Here is an 8,618-nt window from a genome sequence, read left to right as displayed (position 1 = left end):
CCTTTTAGCTTAATAGCCAAACAAAGTTCTGGTTCCAGCTACTGTCATTTATAGTATGAGTTCACTAGAATATAACTTTTAAGCCACATTTAAGCTGATACGGTAAGTTTTTAAATAAGGATGTAAAGTTCTTTCTCAGAGTGATCTTGAAAAAAATCAGTGAATTTTCTGGGCCTTTAGTTCCTTCCTACAAAAAGAGGCTGGTGATGCTCTCAGTTAATTACCAGAGTTTTGTGAATAGCAAATAGTCATCTTCAGAAGATGTGATATAAGAGAGTATTAGCACTAAATAGTGGAGAATAACCAGGCACCTCTGATTAAGCGCCTTAAAATTTTATGTCACATGAAGGTAACTTGCAGTTCTTCTAACTATGTCTTCTAAAAATGAGGATAAGATTTTGGTAATGGATTTAAATTTAGGGACTTTTAAACATGTCCTCAAGAAGCAGGGCAGAACTGGGGTACAGTTCACTGCAAAGAGCCAATAGGAGGTTATTTGACTAATATGCCTAGGTGGTATATCTTCTCTTAATTTCCTCACCGTTTTCCTCTCTTATGGTGCTAATTTACTCTGCACTATGTTCTAGTAATTTGGATCCCTCTTTATAAGTTGCAACCTCGTTTTGGAAGCAAGTATTTTCTATTCATTTTTAGAACTTTTAAATACACAGCACCCGCTCTACCTATAAATGCTTAGTAAATATTGGTTAAATTAAGGAAATAAAACCTTTAATTTTTAAGTTACCTTAAAAAATCTTTTTTTTTTTTTTTTTTTTGGTTGTCAAATAATCTTTAATAGAAATATTTTCCTTTGTAGTTCTTAATGAGCTGGGCATTCCACTACACCACTGCTGATGTCATCTATGATGTCATGAGGGTGGCAGCCATCAGCATTGCAGCCTACAGACTGGGCAATCCCCAGGATCTCTTTAATGTTTCCAGGGAGTTCTCTAGCTAAATATTGGTGCTGCATCTGTCAGGCAATGTTGACAATCTCATCAAAAGTGATGTTTCCACTGTGCTTAATGCTTTTTTGCTCCTTTCGGTCTTGTGGTGGTTCTTTGAGGGCTTTGATGATCAGGACAGAAGCAGAAGGCACTACCTCAATCTGTGCCTGTCTGTTCTGTATGGTCAGTTTCACTGTAATCCTCAGACCCTTTCAATCACCAGTTGCTTTAGCGATGTCATCACCAACCTTTTTTGGAGACAGGCCCAGGGGGTCGATCTTGGGGGCCAGTGCAGACATGGCACCCACTTCCCCGCTGGTGCACTGCAGGTGTATGACTTTGACCTAATTTGGGTTGAACTTCGACGGCGTGGTGGAGGCGGCTGGTGTCGGCTGAACCCAAATTCGGGATGACCGAAGAAAGTTGCACCTTCGCCTCCTCCGAGCTTAAAGCCGAAAGCAAAAAATCATTTTTAAAAAATCTGAAAAAAAAGTTGTGTTGGGGGTTGTGTGGCTGTGTATGTATCTGAAGAAGATGAAGGCAGAAAGATGGAACGGTATGTCCAAAGGCTGTGTGAAGAAACTCTGTCAAGTGTTATTCTAAGCAGTACTATGTAGAGCAGTGGTTCTCAACTGGGAGTGATTTCGTGCTTCATGGGGGCATTTGACAACGCACTTACTTAATAACCTACTGTGCTTGTTGACTCACTGCAGCCCTATGTCCTCCAAGTTCTGACTCTAAACTGCTGTGTTTACTATAGTTTCCTCAATAATTTGAACATCTGCCTACAGGCTGACATGTAAAGTATGATACCCATTATTATAGATCCATCATTACAGCAAGCCCAATTCATAGTTATTAATGTGAACTACCTCCTTCTTTTTGCTTTCAGCTCCTGAATTTTTTGTCTGTATTTTTCCTGAGATGAAGAAGGAGTTTCAGAGCTCACTCAGCAAAGTCTTATTTTATTTTATTTTTTATACACAGGCTCTAAAAGACAGCCTGATCTAGATATAAGACATCAAGCAAGTGACGCAAGATTTTTTTTTTCTTGTCAATATTTGTGTAACTAAGGCACAGATTCACTCTTGGTGTCTACTCAGCGCTAATGCAAAAACCTAAAGCTTTTAAAGAGGGAGAAGAAGCAGGAAAGGTAAGATTTTGTTTCACAAAGAAATCTCAGCAAGTTACCTATGATACATTATTAATCAACTTCTCTTGTTGATAGTACAGATCAGTTTGTTGATATTCATCATGTGCGTTGGAAAAAAGAAAAGGCTGGGGGATTGAATAATGTCAGTATTCTTACAATCAGTCTCTGTTTCTGCTTGGTAGTACAGTGCATGGCTGTTTCCATAATTGTGGTATGGAAAACATCTGTGGAGAACGGTTCAGCGTGTTTGTCTCTGCTAAGCCACACAGCAAACAACATGTAGATCATCAACTTCCTAATAACTCAGAGATGGTAACTACCAAGCACACATCGGGGGAATGATGTATAATTTATATCCTGATATAGAAAGAAAAAAAATGAAGGAAATTTGACCTGCTGTGAGTTTCTCATTAACTATCTAGCGCTCTTGTACTTGTTTTCTTAGTTTGGTTAGGAAAGTGTTCATTTAGCATATACTTTGAGTTGATAAACATTCTCTCCTGCTAATGTTACCAAAAACTCCAAGCTACAATCTAATTTTTCATATTTTGTCCCTAGTAGAATTTCCAAACATGTATAGTGATGCTTTGAGTGCAGATTTCATCATCATTGCCAAGAGGCTTAATTCTATTAAAATGCCTCTATAAAGATTTCATGATCTGGGACAAAATGGGCTAAATAATTTCCTGGGTACAGTGGCAATTGGTAATGAGAGGCCCTTTGCTTAAAAATTATTAGGTCATTTAAGTTGGTAACAGCAGAGTATTAAACTAAGCTTGGGATTCTCTGTGACTGCACAAATTACACAACTACAAAGCACACCTACAGAGCTGGCATAGCTAAGAAGATGCAAGGCTCTGAAGACAACTTGGAGATGACACTCATTAAAAGCCATTCTGCACAAGGAAAGCCTGTACATGTAATTTTTTAAATTATAATATTTTTCATATTACTTAATAATGCTTCTCACAGTATTTGTGTGTTGAAGAATACTTGAGAAGCCCAACTCGTGCCATTTTTTTGTATAGTAACTTTACTGAAGTATAGTTGAAGTAAACTAAAGTGCACATATTTCAAGTATAAAACTCAGCATATGCATCCATTCAAGAAACCATTGCGTAATAAAAGTAACAAATATTTTTGTCATCCTCAAAAATTTTCTTGTGCTCTTTTGTAATCCATCCTTTCTTTTCCCTATCCTGTCCCTGATTAGTTTGAATTCTGCAAGCATAGAATTCACATTTGCTTGGCTTTTTTCACTCAGCATAAGGATTTTGAAGTTCATTTATATTGCTGCATATATCAATATCTCATTCCTTTTCATTGCTGATCAGTTTTCCTTTTGATAAACTTTATCACATGTTGATACACATTCGAGTTCTTTCTGATATTTGGCTCTCATTGTGATTATATGTTTTAATTTTTAAGAAAGTGCCAAATTGTTTCCTAAAGTAGTTGTTCCATTTCACATTCCCACCAGCAATGAATGAAGTTTCTAGTAATTCCATATACTCAAAAACACCAGATATGGTCCAAGAAAATGAACTGATGCAATATTAAATTATCTTCTAATATCATCTTGAATTTATTTGGAGAAAATTTCTCATAGAATTTCTGATATTTGTTTCCAAAATTTTATTATAAAAGTTTTTTGAACAGAAAAGTTGGAAAAATTATACAGTGAATGCTATATATAAGACCTAGATGTCATCATTATTATTTTGCTACATTTGCTTTAAACATACACTTCTATATAGTCACCACCTAATTTTAATGGATAAAGGATTACAAGATCTGTCCAGAAAGAGTCCAGCCATTGTTAATACAACAAGAACGGTTTGCGTGACATTGATGTAACCTGGCAGCCAAGGAGAGTGGACTAGAATGTGCATGTGTGAACAATGATGACTTCACTGTACTAGTCAGTGGGGGCAATAGACACTGTTGAGTGAGCATGTGTACTGTGTGGCTGTCACATTCAAAATGACTGAGTAGAGCAACAAATCTGCATCAAGTTTTGCATTAAGCTTGAACATTCCTCTGTGGAAACTAATTGGATGATTCAGAAGATTGCAGCTATAGGCAACTGGTGATTGGCAGTTTCTTCACAGCAGTGTATCAGCTCATGCATCACATCTCATGCAGAGATTTTTGGTGAAACATCAAATCACCCAGGTGACTCAGGCCCCCTACAGCCCAGATTTGGTGCCCTGTGACTTCTGGCTTTTCCCAAAACAAAAATCACGTTTGAAAGGGAAGGGATTTTAGACCATCCATGAGATTCAGGAAAGTATGACAGGGCAGCTAATGGGGATTGGGAGAACTGTGCAAGATCCCTAGGTGCCTACTTAGAAGGGGACTGAGGCATCATTGTTCGATATACAATGTTTTTTGTGTCTTATATCTTCTTCAATAAATGTTTCAATTTTTCATAGTACTTGGCTGGATACTTCCTGGACAGGCATATTGTCAGCCTATAAAATTATGTTTTCTTCCAGAAATCTAACAAATTTCTTCATTAGATTAAAATTTTTTGAATCAAAAATGGCATTTGGAGATTATATAGTCCTCAACATCCTCATTTTCTTCATTACACGATGGAGGAAACTGGCCAAATTAAATGATTTTTCTCAAGGTAATCAGATGATTAATCATGAACCACATTTCATAATTTCTTGATCAAAATTCTGTGCACAAACCACATTTTCTAAAAATATTAATGATTTATATTTTAAATTAATATAATACAGTTTTACTACTGCATTGTAAAAATTATTTTGCAGTCCATTTATGGAGATACAATGCTGCATTATAACCATATAAAAACCATTTACTTTTAGAGTTGGAAGGACTTTTAGTATCATTTAGATTTTAGTGCCCATTTGAAAACTGACTCTAAATTGAGTGAATCAATACTGTGAAATAATGTAATAATGTTTAAGTCAATTTAGCTATTTTTTCTAATTATTTTAATTTGAAGTTAAATATCAAGTATGTAAATGACCCATAATTCTTGCTCCTTTTTTGTTCCCTCTTACCAATCTTTAGGGTGTTTATTATCAGGCCAGGAACTCTATCAGTTGATTTTTCAGATGAAGGAAGAGCAAATGGAACTTAGAGAGGTCCAATTTTATTTGTTAATAAGAAGGAGGTTGAAAGTAATGGTTAAAATTGGATTTTAAAACGATCAGTGGATGTAATTTATTCTATCATGCCGGTTCCCCATTTGCTTTCTCTTTATTGCAGGTAATTGAGAATTAGTCACATTTGTTATTTTTAGCACTCTCTGATTTTGTCTGGGAATGGAAATGAAATTACAAAAACAGGCAAAGAAAAACTATTAAAAATATTTAAAAATTTTTCTTCCTTGATTCAGTTAGCCTGGAAATATTAGGAGACTTGAGAAAGAATTATTTTAAGATTAAAAACTAAGTTGGTTTGGTTTGAGTTGATTATTCATCTTCATGTAAATAACCAAGACTGTGCTGGTGCACTAGAAAGTTCTTGCTCTTGCCCCACTTCTTAATTTGTGTTGGTGCTAGGAAGAGATAGGGGACTCTATTTTTATTTATTTTACTACCAATATATGATTTTGAGGAAGTGAAATTTTGAAGCTTTGGGATAGTATTTGTTTAACTTATATTTTTCTTCCTTAATCCTGAAATTTTACCTGTTAACAGAAACTAAGTTTTGTGTTTTTTTTTTCAGAAAATAAGTGATCTAGATACATTTAAAAATTAGATGGACAATAGGCTAGTTTAATCTAAAAAAAGAAAAAAAGAGACAGATACATATTTCCAGTTACCCTCAAAATAGAAAGTAGAGCTTTCTAATGCTATTTCTTTGTAAGGGTTTAAATTCAAGTACAGGCTATTAATTTGAAGGACATTTGAAGTTTGAATTATAATGCATCAGTCATCCTTGAAAACACAGGCAATTAATATACACAAATACAAAAGTCCCTAAACAATATTTTTGTCCACACTTCATTTATAGGTGCATATAAGAATTACTCATGCTAAACTGCAATTTATCAAATCCTTGGTAACAAAACAAATCATCCTGTCATTTTATACTTAAAGATGTTGATGTTTAATACAAACTGTCTTCAAAATGCAGGTATGGCATTTGATTGTAAATATTTAGTGATGTCAGAGTTCTCAATAGTGGAAGAAAAAATGTTCCATATTAAGAATTATACCAGTTACACTTTCCTATGTTAAAATAATCTTTCAGCATCCTAGGAACTTTAACATATCTACTAAGTGGAAGTAATCCATAAATTGCCATAGAGATCAGAATAACCACTTTAAAATACATATACTTAAAATAATGGCAATGCCCTGTGCCCATTTTAGACCTTATTTGCTTTTTACACAAATGAATTAACTGTGCGCCAATCTTCTATCATTGAAAATAAGTAAAAAGAAGTTCTGAATAAATAACTCTAAAGAGCAATGTCTATTACACACAGGTATTCACAGGAATTTACAAATGATTTTCCATATATTTTTGTGAACTATACGGCAATATTTTCTTTCCACCTTTGAAGTTTTATTTTAAAACAAAATGATTGTATTTTTATCTTTCTAATTTTTCCTTTCATCTATCTATTCAGATCCTTCAGAATACACAGAAATTCTTAAGAATATTTTTTGCTTCCCTAATTCAGTTTTAACAATTTATTTATTCAACAATTATTTACAAAGCATCCTCTGTGTGTTGGAACACTAGTGATACCAGTGAACAAAAAGACAAAAATCCTCACCCTTGTAGGATAACATCCTAGCAAAAGGAAGACAGACAACAAAACATTCACATAGTAAGGAAACACCATTGTGAGTTAGAAGGCAGACTAAGGGAGATCAGGAGTATGGGTGGGCAGGGGGCTGGGAAAAGGGCAGTGGGAATGTGTCTTAATAAAAAGGGATGTTTGGGCAAAGTCTTGAAGTAAGAAAGGTGGCCTTTTGTGTATGTAGAGCCAGAGTCCAGGCATAAAGAACAGCCAGTGCAAAGGCAGCTGCCTCCTGGGGAGAAGGAGCCAGAGGAGGAGGTATGTGGGGAAGAGAATGGGAACAGGAGAGTAGGAAATGCAACCAGAGGTAGCAAAGAGCGGATCACCTACATCAGGGCTTGGACTTTTACTCAGGAAAATGAGAGGCCATTGCCACATTTTAAGCAGAGAAAAAGAATAATCTGATTTACATTTTTAAAGGCTGTGAATTTATTCAACAGAATTTATTCACCATTGATATGCCAGGCACTGAGCTTGGAGCCTGGAATGTAAAAATCGGGACATCCCTTGTCCTCAAAGTGCTTCCAGTCCCTGGGCCTCTGGAACAGCTTGTCACAGGTCCATGTTTGCATATTTACTATCTATTGTCCTTGTTCTTGCATAACTTGCTGATCTCAGCATCTACATGATTCCTGTCCTGGGCTAGAACAAGAAGACCTCAGTCAGATCAGTCAGGGAATTCAAGCGCCCAGTCCTGCCCTAAACATACCATGTGGCCTTTAGCATTTGGATAAGAAACATGGGAAATAATCTGATCATATTAATGACTTAAAATGTTCAAATTTAATGGTTGACCAATAGTAAAACATAATGTTTATGATTAATATGATATAGAAATTACCAGGGGTTATCCCCATCTAAGATTGGGAGGAAGTGAGGGATATATATTGCAAATGAATAATAATGGAACAGAAACCAGAGATTTTAAATTTAGAGCTGCTTTACTTGCCTTTGACAATATTAACAGAGAGTCATTTTTAATTCCTTATTCCATGACTTTTATTCCCACCTAATTAATTCCCAACCTCATTTTTTCCTAACATTTCACTGTGGGACTTACTCATTTCCCAAATCAGTATGGAAAGACTGGCATATTTAGAGTCATGTGGTTTTCAGGAGTAGGAGCTGATAATTACATCTCTCCTCAAAATAAAAAGTGGGTATAAAAAGTGGGTTTCCACTAATGACTATTAGAATCCTTTTTATAGAAAAAGTTTTATAAGCTCAAGCTTAGGACAAATGTCATGTCAGATTCCAGTTTGCCTCTGAAAAAAATAGGACAGCATATTTGAAATGTGTATGTTTTTTGAAAATTGCGAGGTAATCATGAACTCCTGGATTTGGAACTCCCCATAAGCCCTCTCCCCATGACTCCAGGACCTACACACATTTCAATTATTTCTTTGATTTCAGCCACATCTTTCTCTTTGATCTTAGAACCCCTGTGACTATTTGTTGGGGATTTGATTACTGTTTATTTTGTACTTAGAAATTTTGATTTTTTTTCCACATAAATTTGAACTTGTCCATTTGATTGGAACTTTGTGCTTTTCATTTGGAAATCACAGGGCTCACTCCTGCCAGAAGAATTACTAACATCATAAAAGTGTCATGTTTGTAGGTTGTATGTAAAATTGAGGCAGCTGATGGCATGGTGAAAAACAGATATGTCTTGTGTCTCCTGGTTTCTTCTTTTTTCTCTTCTATGATTCTTGGGAGAACC

General features: G+C 35.4%; 1 pseudogene; it reads right to left on the bottom strand.

Moving 5' to 3' along the window:
* Positions 1 to 820: 820 nt before the first annotated feature.
* Positions 821 to 1,417, bottom strand: LOC149996007 (large ribosomal subunit protein uL11 pseudogene; annotated as a pseudogene).
* Positions 1,418 to 8,618: the final 7,201 nt, after the last annotated feature.

Source organism: Furipterus horrens, unplaced genomic scaffold, assembly GCF_987537825.1.
Source record: "Furipterus horrens unplaced genomic scaffold, mFurHor1.1.pri manual_scaffold_12, whole genome shotgun sequence".
Taxonomy (NCBI): domain Eukaryota; kingdom Metazoa; phylum Chordata; class Mammalia; order Chiroptera; family Furipteridae; genus Furipterus; species Furipterus horrens.
The sequence above is the reverse complement of the archived record's forward strand: the minus strand, read 5'-3'. Positions and strand labels throughout refer to the sequence as shown.